Below are 16,033 nucleotides of genomic sequence, written 5' to 3'. Positions count from 1 at the left end.
CTCTTCAGCCATGCCTCTACCTATACCAACACTCCTGGTCTGTCAAATCCAACTAAGCCGCTCTACCCCAATGACCTCCATCATGTCCACATGGACATCTTAGCAGCCTACCTTCGTAGGTGGCGCCTGCAGCTCAGCATTGGCAAGACGGTGTTGGCAGCTTATCACCTCAACAACAGCGAAGCAGAAAGGGAACCGGATGTGTTCATGGACAACCACCTGGAGTTCCAGCAAGCCCCAAGGTATCTGGATAGGACACTGTCTTTTAAGCAACACCCAGAGGCCAAAGTGTCATCAAGGGTCTCGCCAATCTGATGTCTCGCTGGTACGTCCTGAGATTCCTCTTCCAAAGTACTACGAATCCCCTAGCAAGCCCTGGTCTTCGCTGCAGCCAAACACTGTGCCTCAGCCTGGTGTAGGAGCCCACATGCCAAAAAGGTTGATGCTGCCATTTAGCAACGTTCTCCGGATCATAACTGGTTGCCTGAATCCCACCTGAATGTTCTAATTCCCAATCTTAGCAGGAATCGCCTCAACCGGCCTCCAACAAGAGGCTGCTTACCCTCACATCCTCGCCCTAAGGAAAGCCCAGAAACATGATTGGCATATCCTGCATGACACCTCTATGACAGCGTGCCTCCAAACTGACTCAAGTCCCGCCGCCCATTCAACAAGAGATGCTCAGTTCTATCCCTGAGGACCTGTCTACAAAGGCATGGATGGAGGCATCCTGGAAGCAGGAGTGGGGAGTCTTCTGCATGGGCCCGCACGTTGTCACCACTACATCTGGGACCCAGGAGACAGCATCAAAGGAGGAAGATCTGCCACACCGGCAATTGACCTAGCTGAACCAACTGCGTGCTGGGGTTCAACACTTCAAAACATGCATGAAGAGTGGGGCCTGGCAGACAGCACAGTATGCTTGAGCAGACAGCTGATCACTTAATCACCTCTCTGTGTCCTCTACAGATCACCATCGGAGGCCGGTCTCTTTGATGTGGGACCGTTGCTGCACGTCATTGAGCTGGACATATGATGATGATGATACACGAAAGAAGAAGACGCCCAAGTCTCGTACAATTATGTAATATCTGTTTGCTTATGTTTGTAATAAATGTTTCATGTTGTCTTGTCCCAATTGTTGATCCCCTCCCCCCCACCTTTGTGGGGGGGAGGGGGTGTCCCCACTCTCGGCCTGCACCTTGTCGTGGTGAGTGGGCTTTAAACCAAGACAGGCCATTTAACCACAGTTGTAAGGTAACTAAGTACTTTTACTCAAGTACTGTACTTAAGTAAAATGTAGGTATTTTTTACTGGAGCACAATTTTCACTACCTTTACTTCTACTCCACTACATCTCAAATGTAAATATTATATTTCTACTTCACAGCAATTATTTGAAAACTTTAGATACTTGTTACTTTGTAGATTTTGAGTATTACGAAACATACATTAACCACTTCAGCCCTATACCACTTCAGCCCTATATACATTTCGGCCATTTGAAAATAGACGATCTACAAGCTCACAATATGCATTGTGAGCTTCGGTGTCATTTTGATTTTATATATATATATATATATATATATATATATATATATATATATATATATATATATATATATATATATATATATATATATATAATTCAAACCACCTCTTTCCACCACCAGAAAACTCACAACGTGTCGAATCGCGCCGCGTTGTGAGTTTGTAGATCTGCTATTTTCAAATAGCCAAAATGTATATAGGGCTGAAGTGGATAATGTATGTTTTGTAATAATAATCAAAATGTACAAAGTAACTAAAGTTTTAAAATGCGTGCAGTGGAGTAAAAGTACAATATTTGCCTCTGAGATTTAGGGAGTAGAAGTAAAAGTATTGAAAATTGGAAATACTCCACAAGTAAAAAATACCTCAACATTGTACTTAAGTAAATGTACTTTACACCACTGCAGCTATGCAACACAAGCAGGTTACCGATGGCTCGTTGAGCCTGTGCATTTGACCCTGATTTGACCGCATAGGCAATCAACAGCAACTAATTAATGGCAGCAGTAACCGCTTGTTTTGTCTGTGTCTTGTGTGTATGTGTGTAGGCCAGTGGTTCTCAACCAGTGGTTCTTGAGGGGGTTCCAGGTGGTCCCCAGCTAAATAATGGAGAGTTGGTAACCAAATGGACCCTTATAGATCTGTAACTCTTGAGAGCGTAAAATGATACCAAATGGTCTATCCAACTGAATTGACTTCTAAGTTCCACTTCTCCTCAAAAGGACAACTTTAGTTTCCATCCTCAATGACAAGCCTAATATTATTATTTAATTTTGGCTATATGCAATAACTGCAAGCCAATGTTCAGAGGCATGTTCAGTATTTGGCTTATTTTCTTGAATTCCTATTTATTTTGTTGCCAATAATTCAACTGTAAGCCAGTGTTTTTGAGACATTGTCTTTGATTGCTACACAATAAATAGTAAAAAGAAATTCTACATGAATGAATACAAATACAAAAGAAAATAATAATAAAATCAAATGAATGCAATTATTGTCTCCGCCAGGCCGAAAGGCATGGAGAGAGAGTATGTTTTGCATACACAAAATGACACACGAACGGGCGGACAGACAGGGGGTACAACATACTCTCGCCATACCTTCGGACTGGTGGAGACAACAAACCAAAACAAATGGCACTGGTCTGGTTCTCCTGGTTTTACTAAGACAGGGTTCAAATCCCTGTGGTGCCCTGCTCATGGTTTGTGTTGCATTTACATTTCCTTGGTTTATATGCACTCTATAGTTGATTGGTTACATTGTTACAGTTGGTGCCTACTGAGTTTGTCGTTTCTCACGTGACACATTTTTATCCGGCGGTGGGGGGGGACAGCACTTCTTTGGGCTCTATCATCAGTGGCACGGATCACTGTCGGAGAACCGTCAACTTCTCTGTCTGTCTGTCGGCCGATGACGGAGGGAGGGGGGGGGGGGGGAGTGGGGTGACGGGAGGGGTCGTTTCAGACTGGGAGGGTTGATGCGGGGGTTCTCACTGAGGGTTGATGCGATATTCTCTTACATAAAAACGCTAATAAACGGCTGACATTTGGGGAAAGCTAAAAACGGGCTTCGGTGTTCCGTGCACATGGTAATGTGTGTGTGTATGTGTAACAAATGGTAATGGTCAATGGCTGTGTGCAAATGCAGAGCAATTGCTCCAGCCACTGAACCGGGCAGAAGAGATTTTGGGCTCACCGCACAGAGCTTCGTAGAATTATAGGAGGATATAGGATTTTATCTAAACTATTCTGTTTGTTTTAATTTGTCTTTAGATTAGGGGTTGTAATATTATTCATTTTAACCCATTAAGACCTGGAACGCATCTCTGTAATTTTTTGATTTGAGCTAAAAAGCATTATTTTACACTTTGGCTATTCAAAAATAGCAGATAGAAAGCTTGTAGTGCGGCACCGAGTGCCGCGCTACGAGCTTGTATATCTACTATTTTTGAAAAATTGTGTGTGTAAGAAAGCACTATACTGTTTGTTGACAGTGAGAAAGCACTATACTGTTTGTTGACAGTGAGAAAGCACTATATTGTTTGTTGAGTCGGTTAATGTCATTAGATTGGGAGTTAACTGGGCTATTGGGATAGAGCTGTGCTGTCACGGTAAAAAGATAATCATTTTGAATGTTTACACACCATATGAGTGCTATCAAAATGAGGATGAATATCTCAGTAGATTGGCATTCATTGTGTCTTTTATTCAGGACAATCCTTCCACCTGCATATATGTGGTCGGTGACATGAATGCAGATGTAACTGATGCTAAATCGTTATTTGGTAAACATTTAATGGATTTCTGTTCAGACAGTGGATTGATTTTATCTAGCAAGGTTTGTCTACCAGAGAATAGTTATACCTATATCAGCGAGGCTTGGCACACGACGTCCTGGCTTGATCACTGCCTCTGTACAGTGGATGCTCACGACTCGATTGATACAATAGACATTGTTTATGATTTGGCTACCACAGACCACATACCCTTTCGTGTGGTGTTAAAAACAGGAAACTTACCTGTGTTGCCTGTGGATAACAGCATGAGTGCTGGGAAAATAGATTGGTCTAAATTAACCAAAAAAGATCTGGATAAATACTTGAGGCATTCTGATGCCTTACTGGGTAATATTGAAATTTCAAAAGATGTGGTCATGTGTCGGGATATGAACTGCAAGAACCCACAACACTGTGATTTATTACGTTCCCTGTATGAAGCTATTGTGGAGTCTCTGTGTATCTCCAGCAGGACTCTCTATAAGCACAGGGCAAAAGTGTTTAATGCTAAGCCAGGGTGGAATGACCATGTTGAAGAGCTTGATGCAGAGGCTAGAAATGCTTTTAAAATGTGGGCTGAGTCGGGCAAAGGTAGACATGGACCTCTGTTTGAAAAGAAAAAACGCACTAATGCTGATTTTAAATGTGAACTTTATCAAAAGAAATGAAAACACTATGAGGTCAGATTTTCTAGCAAGAAAGTTGCATAAGAATAATGTAAATGACTTCTGGAAGGAGATAAAAAAAATTAATAATTGCAAAACATGTCTCCCATAGATGGTGTGAGTGGGTCCGAAGCAAATCTCACAATTATGGCAGAATCAGTATTTTGAACTGTTTAACTGTGTGAAAAGTAACCTGTTTGTAGTGGATCAGGTAGATTTCAATGATGATGTGATTGTCACTCCTGGTGAGGTCCATGAAGCTATTCTGAAGCTTGGTGATAATAAGGCCTGTGGGCTGGACAATATAACAGCTGAACATGTTACATTTTCCAGTAAGAAACTGTGTCCTGTAATTGCGATGTGTTTTACAGGTTTCTTTGTTCACAGGTTTTTACCTGATTCTATGCTCTCTGTTAGCTAAACAGCTCAGACAACTATAGGCCTATAGCCCTAGCCAGCGTGTTGTCCAAACTTATGGAGACAATTATTCTGAGTAGACTTGAGAAGTACATCAAGTCTATTGACAACCAATTTGGCTTCAAACGTAAGCATGGCACTGATATGTGTATTTTTGCACTTAAAGACATTTTTGATTGATTGAAACCTTTATTTCAGGGAAATCCATTGAGACCAGGGTCTCTTTTTCAATGGTGCCCTGTGTACAAAAATACATTTACAACAGTGGTTTTACAGATGTGACAAGGACAACAATGTACATATAAAAATAAAAAGGTTGCAAAAGTTGTATATTAAAACCATCTATTACACCAAGCAGGTGCATAGATCTTCTTCCAATATAAGGTCAGCTAAAAATCTTTTAAAAATAGCATAAGAAACAAGGGCCTCTAACTACAGCTTTTCTTGACATTCGTTCCATGTATATGGAGCATATACACTGAAGGCTGTATCTCCCAGTTTAGTACTGGTTGTGGGCACCTTCAGCAAAATGTTATTATCTTGAGATCTGGTACCATGACTTGAGGTATTGGGCTCTAACAGGTTTGTCAAATACAGGGGCAGTTTGCCAAGTAGTGCCTTGTATGTAAACAGGGTGACATGTTGCTTCCTTCTAAGAGCCAGGGAAGACCATCCTACTGAGGTGTACAATGTACAGTGATGAGTCCTGAAACCTGCACCTGTAATAAAGCGGAGTGCACTGTGATTGCGTCCAAGGGTTTTAAAGTGCTGTCTGCGGCATGCATATATAAAATATCTCCATAGTCAAGTATTGATGTATTGATTGATTGATGTACTTTATTTAGTAAGACATGAGAACAGTACATGACAGTACATAACAGTACATGGAAGTACAAATTCACAATACAAGGTCTACCAAACTGGAAAGCTCAGTAAGCACTAAGCTTGTTTAAGATGAGATCCCCACACACACAAATCATGATGACATATAAGAGACAGACAGATATACACTCTACTATACAGAATGTCATACAATCAGTTTACAGGTTACTGGTATGAAGAGTGAAAAATATGTACAAGAGAAGGAGAGAGGGGGGGTTAGGGGGGTAGGTTAGGTTAGGACATGGGGTAGGTTAGGACTTGGACAGGGGCCATTTTTGAATTGCAGCCTCCTGAAGGTGCATCTTTAGGGCAGTTTTGAAAGTGAGTAGGGTTTTACACTCCTTTACTCCTTTTGGTAGGGCATTCCACATTTTTGATGAATAGCATGAGAACGAGTTAATTCCCTTTGTTGAGCCAAATCTGGGTTGAACATGATTTGTGGAGCTGCCTCTGGTGTTATGATCATGGACTTGATTAACATTTTGGAAGTATTTTGACAAATACAGGGGGATGCTGTACTCTGTCCTCAACCCTAAGCCATCCAATCCTAGCAAAATGAGCAGGGGTTAGATGGGTTTTGTGATTGAGGCCAAGAAGTAGCCTTACAAGTTTGTTTTGGGATGTTTGGAGCCTTGTTTTTAAGGCCTTGGAGGTGTTGTGATACCATGAAGTGCATGCATAATCATAATGACCTTGTATGAGGGCCCCTGCAAGAATCTTCAGAGTATTCTTACTGACTAGACGATCAATCCTCCACAAATAGCGTGTTGTTTTGTTGACCTTTTTGGTCACTCTTTCTGCGTTTTTGTTACCGGAGAGGTTTGCCTCCATTGGCATGATTGTAGCTTGAATGACCCTATTTCTGTTTTCTTGAGAAAAGCAAGATCTATTTCGGTAGAGGAAGCCAATTTTAGGCTTAATTTTCTTAGCTAGATTTGCTAAATGAGTTTTAAAAGAAAAGTCCTCATCTAGCCAAACCCCTAAATACTTATAAGATGAGACTTGCTCAATCTGTTCCCCGCTCAGGGACAATATAGGGTCACTTGTTTCCACCTCATAAACTTTGTCTTACCTATATTTAAAGACGGTTTAAGACCAGCTAGAGCTTGCTGAATAATATTGAAAGCAGATTGTAACCTTGTTATAGTTTGGCTGCTGGTTGGTGCTGAGGTGCAAAGTATTGTGTCATCAGCATAGAAATGTGTTTTGCAATGTTTTATATTCTTAGAGATATCATTTATGTAGATGGTAAATAAGATGGGTCCAAGTATAGATCCTTGGGGGACTCCTTTTCTGGCTTCTAAGAAGTTGGACTTAGTATCTCCAACCATGATAGCCTGGGTCCTGTTGGACAGGTAGTCCTGGAACCATGAACAGGCCATGCCATCTAGTCCAATGACCAGGTAGATAAATATAATAGGCAAAATTCTACAATGTTTATGTGTTTTATTGATGCGTCACGAGCGTTTGACCGCATTAATCATGAGAAATTATTTTAAAAATTGTCACAAAGAGGGGTCCCTAGTTTTCTAGTCAGAATCCTGGTCTTCTGGTATACTCACCAGACGATGCGAGTGAAATGGGGGAGGTCAACCTCTGCTCCCTTTCGTGTGAACAATGGGGTACGCCAGGGGGGGATTTTGTCCCCTTTTCTCTTCAACGTTTATATGGATGATTTATCTTTGATTTTAAACACATGTGATACAGGGTGTAGGGTTGGCAATTCGCTAATTAATCACCTTATGTATGCGGATGACCTGGTCATCTTTAGTCCTTATAGTGCTGGTCTTCAACAGCTTCTGAGTGCATGCTCACAGCATGGTGTTGATTTTGACTTTTGATTAAAGTGCAATGCTAAAAAGAGTAAGATGATGTTTGTCCGAAGCAGAGAAGACAGACAGTCAACTTTTCCTGACTTCTATCTCTCAGGCACTGCTATGGGGGTACTGTATACTGCCCACCTGTGGTGTCGCTACAAGCAAGGCAGCATCAGACGACTCACAGTGGCTTATAATGACTGTATGCGGCTGCTGCTGAGAGCTCCAAGAAGCTCCAGTGCAAGCCAGATGTTTGTCAGTGTTGGGGTACCCACCTGCTCTGCTGTGCTACGCAATCGTATGTATAGATTTATGTGTAGTGCATCTGAGTCAGTAAATGACATAATTTCTGTCATAAGTAACCTGTTACGTATTTCTGTCAGGTTCTCCTCTACACTGTGGAACCATTGGCGCACTTGTCTGTATGTTCGAAACTGAACACGGTGGAATTCTTTTTATTGTATTTCTTTTTCTATTATTGTTATATTTTGTATGGTGTTTTTATGTGTGATATAGATCGCCCTTGGGTCTGAAATAAAGATAGAATTGAATTGAATTACCATCAAGGACTCCATTCGACCCCTCTGTGACAATTCCAGCCTCTATGCATATGTCCTTTAAACCAGCATCCCAAAATCGCTTTCCTAGTATGGATAAGGCATTACATATGGTATGGAATGGCCCCATCCTGAGAACAATGTTTGAGAATCGCTCTTTGTGCTTCCAGGCAATTTCAGTGGCTTTTGCATAGAGTGCTTGATCCATGACTACCACAACTGCTTCTAGATGCAGTTCCTTCCTAATTAGCTCTGATTGGTTCAGGATTTCAAATACTGTGGTCAACTCTGTGGCTCGTGACTTGATGGTTGGCAGATACCCAACAATATCTTGTAAGATTGGTTCTTGGTCCCTAGTGAGAATATTAAAGCCAGTCCAGCTTGGGATTGCCTGATTGTCTGAATCAGTTTGCGTTGCAAGTGTCCACACCAGGTTCTTCTTGCAGGCAAACAGAGAAGCTTCCTTCATTCCCTGGACACAGTGTTCCCTGGTTGGGAGAGGCTGTGGGCCCACACGTGCACCTGCTACATATACTTCCAGTGCTTGGCCCTCAATGGTGACTTACGTTTCTCATATGTGGAAGCTCTGCTCTTGGCAGATGTGGTCCATAGACATCTGCCTGCACCACAGTGCCATTGACTGTATGTATCCTTTCCAGTGAAAGTTTCCTCTCGTCTATCAATATTGTCCCATGCAAGATTGGTGAAGACATGAGGCTTGATGGAGGCTGGAAGGACAACTCTGGGTGGATACTGCTGCTAGCTTTTGGAGACATAGAGCAGTGTCATTCTCTTCAAATTGGGAGTAAGACACCCCATGCCCAAACCTATTCAGTGTCTGGATTAGCTCAGTGTTACCCGTCAGTGTTTTAACTGCATAAGGAAGTAGAAGGTGCTTTGGTGGCTTATGTTGACCACAGGTCAAAGCATATATTATGTCCTTACTAAATGACTGAACCAGAACAATGACCCTCTGTGTCTGAGTCTTGCTGTCAGGATTTCCAGTAAGCAGTTGCAGTAGATCTGGTATGGAGATATAGTATGATCACTATCTTTCACATCAGATGAATGGAATGGCCAGGGAGTCACAGTCATCTCCTGTCTAATGATTGATCTGATATGTGATGTGATGAAGTCTGATCTATGATCTTGTTAACATTGGTTGACTCAGCCCTCCAAACTTTGACTTCCCTCTGGAGAGTTTGATTTTCCAAGACAACATCCCTTAATGATACACTTTGTGGTACCATCAACAACCTTCTTGTTTCATCTGGAAATATATCAACTACATTGCCCAGCTCAGATTCAGGATTCCTGCGAATATTCTTCCTTGTATAATCTCACAAGAGTGTAACTCCACCAGAAACATGAAATGTGACCAAATTTGACTGGGAGACAGTCATCTAGCATTTTTTTTCAGTTTCATTTTTTGATGTCATATGAAAGCAGGGAATCATAGCAAAATAATGATATATTGGTTTATAAGATTGAGTGAATAGTTTTGAAACTACAGCTTATAGAACTGAAGTCAAGTTAAAACTCTTCAGAAAAGACCAGTTGAATGGATCTCATTCAAAGATAGTAAACAGGGCTATCAATCCCATCATGCATAGTGGGATTAACATATCCTTTGTTTAATGGTTTAGGGTTAGGCTCTCTTTGTTATGTATGCTCTCTGAGACCAAGTGTTTGCCACTGCCCCCTGCTGGAACCGGCTGGTTCCAGTGACCAGGAGGACTTAACCAAGATATATTTTCACAACAGTTTTAACAAAATATGATTGTTTATACATCTTTATTTGACATTCTCATTAGACACAAGCCAACAAACTAGTGATACCTTTCAAAATGATTGGGTAGAAATAGAGGATTTTACCGCGATTTCGCGATGTTTGGATGGAAATTGAGGATTTTGTTAGCAATGCTAGCACATGCTAGGTCTAACCTTATATTTTAATACATGTTTATGCATTTATTTCATATTTACATGTCGATTTAAGCTCTGAAATGTATGTCAGACATACTCTGGTATGTGAGTCTAACTGGGCCATAAAATCATTTTGTGTAAAAAAATGAAAAAGTTTTTCTCCTTTCCTGAACAATGGGCACCAGCAAGATGACTGTCCTCCAGTCAAAAATGGTCACAAATGTTCAAGTTTCGCGACCAAAGAAGTGACTTGTACAATGTTCTTATTGTCTCCGCCAGGAGACTATGTTTTCACTTTCCGTCCCCCGTCCCCCTCGGCCAAGCTAACATTGGTCAAGCCTCACGTGACACGTGACAATACATTGAAAGAGTGTGCTCTGATTGGCTAGTGAGACGCATGACGTATAGCGGCCTATAAATAGATGTGTCACTTTGAAAGAGTCTTAGCCTCTTTCAAAGTGAGGTAAGACATGAATAATCACGAAATGGCTGAGAAATGGCGGAGCAATACATTATGTAGACACACTGGTGTCATCACAATATGTAATATAAATAGCTTAGACAGGATTAATCAAGAACAGTACATTCCAGTACAAACTGAGATCACAGTTGATGACACAGTGCAACTATGGGCTAACAACTTATTACTGGATGCCATACCCCGAGAACTGCAGGATTTGCACCCGTTAGAGGAAAGGTTGATAAGTCAACGTATTGCCTTCATGAAACTTGTTGGCTTGCCAAGAAGTTGCCAACAAGTTCAAGGCAATCCACGGTAATGCAGTCAATGTGCCATCTGACGTACACACTATCATCAAAGTTCCAATCTTGAGCAAATATTGGAATAAATTCCAATATTTGCTGGCGGAGACTTGTGCTCCGAGGAGCACATTTTCTAGTTGGGTATGATATCAGTTCTGATATATTTCAAAAGATCACTATAGGCTTCCCTTTCAATCCTTTTATACAGTTCATCACCATCTGTTTCCTCATCCTTATTTTTGTACACCTGGTCCTTTTTCTTGATTCTTGTATAAGACACATGATAGTGGGCCTCTGCAGCAACTATGTCTCTGCTTGTTACTGCTAGAAGGTTTGGTCAGCTCTGAGTTGTACAGCTTGTGTAAGGTTGACTCAGGCCAGGTGTGACTAGGTAAATCAGTAATACCCCACCCCCCACTGATATTCATGTCTGATAAAATACAATATATTTAGCCTATGCATTAGTTACACTATATTTTATTTATTAAAATATTTAGGTTAAGTACAAAGTGAACCTTTGTGTTACATCTTTCATGAAAACCCAAGTACATCTTATGCCATATACCAGTGTTTATCAACCTTTTTGGTGCCAAGGTACACCTGGCTTAGCCAAAATATCCCAGGGTACACCTAGATATATGGTGCGTATATATATATATATATATATATTATATAATATATATATATATATAGATAATATAAATATATATATATATATATATATATATATATATATATATATATATATATATATATATATATATATATATATATATATATATAAATATACATACACACAGATTATTGGGCAGGTATAAAGAAACCTTGACCATTACAAATATATACATCTTTGGCATACAAATATATACTGTCTTTATTTATTTATTTGTTCTATTACAGGCAGTGACAACATAGTGACTGTATATGGCATATACAGTCACTATGTTGTCACTGCCTGTAATAGAAAAAATAAATCTAGATATGCTAATTTTAACAACCTTTCTGAACAGTATATAGTCTGAGCCTTATCCCAACCATTTTTCAAAGAGAGAGGGTCAATAATAAGGGAGAACCATCAGTTGAAGAAGAATGCTTCATTCGGATTTTGAAAACTGTTTTGGCATGTGGTTAACGGAGTGATAACACACAGAAAGTTACCACCGATGCAAGGCTATCACATTTTTCCTAGCACTAGGGGTGTATACCTACTCAAAAATCACTATGAGAATTATTCCCCCCAGATGATACTGATGACCCCGTATTTGGGGTCCTGGCTCACGGACTCATTTGGGGGTCCTTGTTTCAAGAACATTTTAAAATAGTGAAAATAGCCGATCTACAAGCTCACAACACGTCTCATCGGAGTGTCTCTAGGTAAAAGTTGAAATATAAATGAGTGTGAACGTTAATATGTGATTTATTGAGCCTGTAAATGAGTCAAAGAGGTAAAAGACACTGGTACGGTACACTCCTGGCTCACTAGGACAGGGTTCAAGTCCCTGCGATGTCCTGCTGATTGCATGTATTTATAGGCGTCACTTGGTGCCGTGCTACGAGCTTGTAGATCTGCTATTTTTGAATAGCCGACGGTAACATCTAAAATGACAGATGTTTTCCCGGTTTTAAATATGTGATAAATATTTGCATAGTAGGCCTTTATACATACTGTACGTCTGCGGTGTAGATGGCTGGGAGGAGGGGGAGGAAGAGCCGCTAGTAGGCTGCACCTGGCTGGGCCCGCCAGGCACAGCTCGCGTGGCTGCTGGTGGAGTGCCGTGTTCAACGGCCGGTGTGGCAGCCTGGTGGCGCCGCGAGCCATGGCTTGCGCTGCTCGGCCGCGCCGGGGCTGCTGGAGGGCCCATGGTGATCTGGGCACGCACGCGGTGGGGCCCACCACGCACGTTCCCTGGGCCGGCGATGCGGGGTGTCTCTGGAGCCGCGCCGATCTAGGACGAATCCCCGCTGCTTCCTCCGACTCGTGCCCTGGCCCTGGCCAGGCGGCTGTCGAGGTGCAGGGTGGGGAGTCAATGCAGTGTCCTGGCGCATCGGGGAAGTGCCTCCCGAGGCAGGAGATGCAGAAACGTGGGGATCGTCTCCGGCGATGAGCATGCGGCAATCCAGAAGCCTGCATGCGTGTGGTTCCTCCAATGCAGGGCTAGCGTCGAGTGTTTGCTACTAGGCTAACGCTAACGCTAGGCTAGGCTTAAGACATCGACCGACGGAGAGCTAGGCTAGTTAGCTTTAACTGCTAGGCTAATTAGCATTAGCTGCTAACTCTGGCTTGACCGTGCTAGCACATGAGGAGGAAAACATGTAGTAGTAAGATAAGTTTAGAAGAAGAAGATAGCCGCGGGAGCGGAACTAAAGGATTTAAGGACGAAAAACCCGTGGGTTGGTACAGGTACAACCGCCATGGGCTAGAGCTGGTTTCAGTCCGGAGAAATCGAATAGTTTTAGAATAATTTGTTTTAGTATGTCTTGAGCCGTGTTGCATCTGCCATGCAGAGAAGCAAAAGAGGATGAGCCACGTCACGCGAGGGGTCTTATACCCCTTCCGGTCTTTCGGTGACGTGACATACCCTTATCAGCCATTGAATGGCCCGGGAGTTTATGGTATGTAGCTCTGTGCATCGGCTGATATCCCATAAAAACAAGCAACCAAGAGTATACCTAGCGCTAAGGTAAAAGTGCAATATATCAGCTACGTATTTCCTTAAACAGATGAGACAAAATAGCTGAATCAAATGAGCAGGAGCTAAAACAAATAATTGTATCGACTAAACAAGATCCAATAAAACAATATAACAATAAAACAAGCGTTCGTACAACAAGTTAGGCCAGGCAAAGACTCTGTGACTCAATGACTCTGCTGTCCTGACATCAGTGGGAAGTTCATTCCACCACTGTGGGGCCCGAACAGAAAAAAGTTGTGACCGTGTGGATCGGCCAGAAGGACCCTTGAGTGACGAGGCAATCAGTCGCCCCGAGGTGGCAGACCGAAGTGGTCGGGCAGGGGTGTAGGCATCGACCATAGCCCGGAGGTAAGAAGGAGCTGTTCCTTTCACTGCCCTACAGGCTAGCACCAGGGTTTTAAACTGGATGCGAGCCGCTACGGGGAGCCAGTGTAGAGAACGGAGAAGGATAGTTGTATGGGAGAACTTGGGGCGGTTGAACACCAGACGAGCCGCAGCTTTCTGAACAAGCTCCAGAGGTCTGATGGCAGATGCCGGAGCACCAGCGAGGAGGGAGTTGCAGTAGTCCAGGCGGGAGATGACACGAGCCTGGATGAGCACCTGGGCTGCCTTCTCCGTGAGGAAGGGGCGAATCCTCCTGATGTTGTAGAGGAGGAATCTGCAGGACCGTGTCACCGATGCGATGTTTGCCGAGAACGACTGTTGATCGTCCAGGGTCACACCCAGATTCTTCGCAGTCCGAGTTGATGTCACCACAGCATTGCATGTCCCGGCGCGGACAGCCCTTCCCCGGGAGGAACATCAGCTCGGTCTTGTCCAGGTTGAGCTTCAGGTGGTGCGTCGACATCCACTCCGAGATGTCAGCCAGACATCTCGGTCACTTTGGCTATGCATCACTATATGCATCGAGTCACGATGCATAGTGAGCTTGCAGACTGGCTATTTTCGGCGAAGACATTTGTGGACTCCGGTCAGTGAAGTATGTAGGGTTGAAGTGGTTATAAGGCATTTCTTGTGGTAAATTAATGTGTTCCTCCAGAAATCTCCAAGCACACTGGATGCTACCCCCTCCCCCCCTCCCCCACTCTGCCTTCCTCATTTTAATAAGACCCTGAGAGAGAGAGAGAGAGAGAGAGGGGGGGGGGGGGGGGGGTCGTCCCACGGATCACTACCAGAGGTCCTTGGGAGTGTTCCAGGGGGTCCCCAGCAGTTTAACCACTTAACCCTATATAGCCTTGTAGATCTGCTATTTTCAAAAACTTTTGACAAGATGTGAACAACTTGGAGTATTTTTGCAAACATTTTAACACCACAAATATTATATGGTGGTCCCTGGCACTGATCTTGTGGTTCGAAATGTACTCAGGTACTTGAGTAAAAGTAAAACATATTAGTATCAAAATAAAGTACCAAAACTAGAAAGTAGGCCATTTCACAGAATGTCCCATTTCACAAATTACAACTTTTCAAATGTATGGAAAAAAATATTTAGAAAATAGCAGATCTGCAAGATCTGTGAGCTTGTAGATCTGCTATAATCGAATGGCCGAAATGTATAGGGCTGACGTGGTCAATGTAGTTTTTTAATAATAATCTAAATCTACAAAGTAGTAACTGTTTAGTAACTGTAAGTTTTCAAATAATTGTAGTGGAGTAAAAGTAACATTTGCCTCTGAGATGTAGTGGAGTAGAAGTAAAAGTAGCTTACTGGAAATACTCCTGTAAAGTAAAAAAAATACCTCAAAATTGTTCTTAAGTATAGTACTAGAGTAAATGTACTTACAGTACAGTAGTTAATTTACACCACTGTGTGTTGCTGTTTGTTACAGGCTGAAATAAGTTCCTTTGCAGCACAAAAATATGCATTGTTAATTTGTTTGAACCTCATAAAGCTATTTAAATGTCTTTGTTCGCAAATTTTATTCACGGCGGCTGGAGGGTTTGTGTTATAATAGCAATTTACCTTCCACGTGGTTAATGACGTGATACAGACTTGAACTGGATAGACCAATCGACAGAGGTGTAAAGTACATTTACTCAAGGACCGCCTGCCACTCCAAGCCGCTCCGGTCTGACGGTCTGACACAAAGACATCCAGAAGTGCGCAGCACGCCTCTGATCAAGACTTCATTCAAATGTTTCCGTAATACACACAAGTATGTTTATAAATACCTTGTGACTGTTAAGTTATATCACCATCCGATACACGATAATACCATTTGAAACGCATGTGACAGATTTTGGCTGAATTAACCACTCTCGCTTTGCGCCTCGAGTGTAAAGTAACTAAGTACATTTACTCAAGTACTGTACTTAAGTACAATGTTGAGGTAATTTTACTTTACTGGAGTATTTCGAATTGTCTATAGAGGATATGCGCATGCTTAAAGTGAATGGCACATCGAGTGGCAAATCGAGTGGCAAAGAAACATGCAAAATGAGTTTAACATTGTTTAATGTTGTTTAATGCAATCAGATATGACATTTCT

At 42.2% G+C, this 16,033-nt stretch overlaps 1 protein-coding gene across 1 annotated transcript in view; it reads left to right on the top strand.

The window, feature by feature from the left end:
- LOC311041080 (peripheral plasma membrane protein CASK-like) overlaps nucleotides 1–14,618 on the top strand; it is a 125,187-nt gene extending 110,569 nt beyond the window's left edge. The window contains exon 28 of the transcript XR_014600345.1: nucleotides 14,479–14,618. The gene's annotated coding sequence lies outside the window, so the exon portion shown is untranslated. The remainder of the gene's footprint in view (nucleotides 1–14,478) is intronic.
- The last annotated feature ends 1,415 nt before the right edge of the window (nucleotides 14,619–16,033 follow it).

This window comes from Gymnoscopelus microlampas, assembly GCF_963454915.1.
Source record: "Gymnoscopelus microlampas genome assembly, chromosome: 24".
Lineage (NCBI taxonomy): Eukaryota > Metazoa > Chordata > Actinopteri > Myctophiformes > Myctophidae > Gymnoscopelus > Gymnoscopelus microlampas.
The sequence above is the reverse complement of the archived record's forward strand: the minus strand, read 5'-3'. Positions and strand labels throughout refer to the sequence as shown.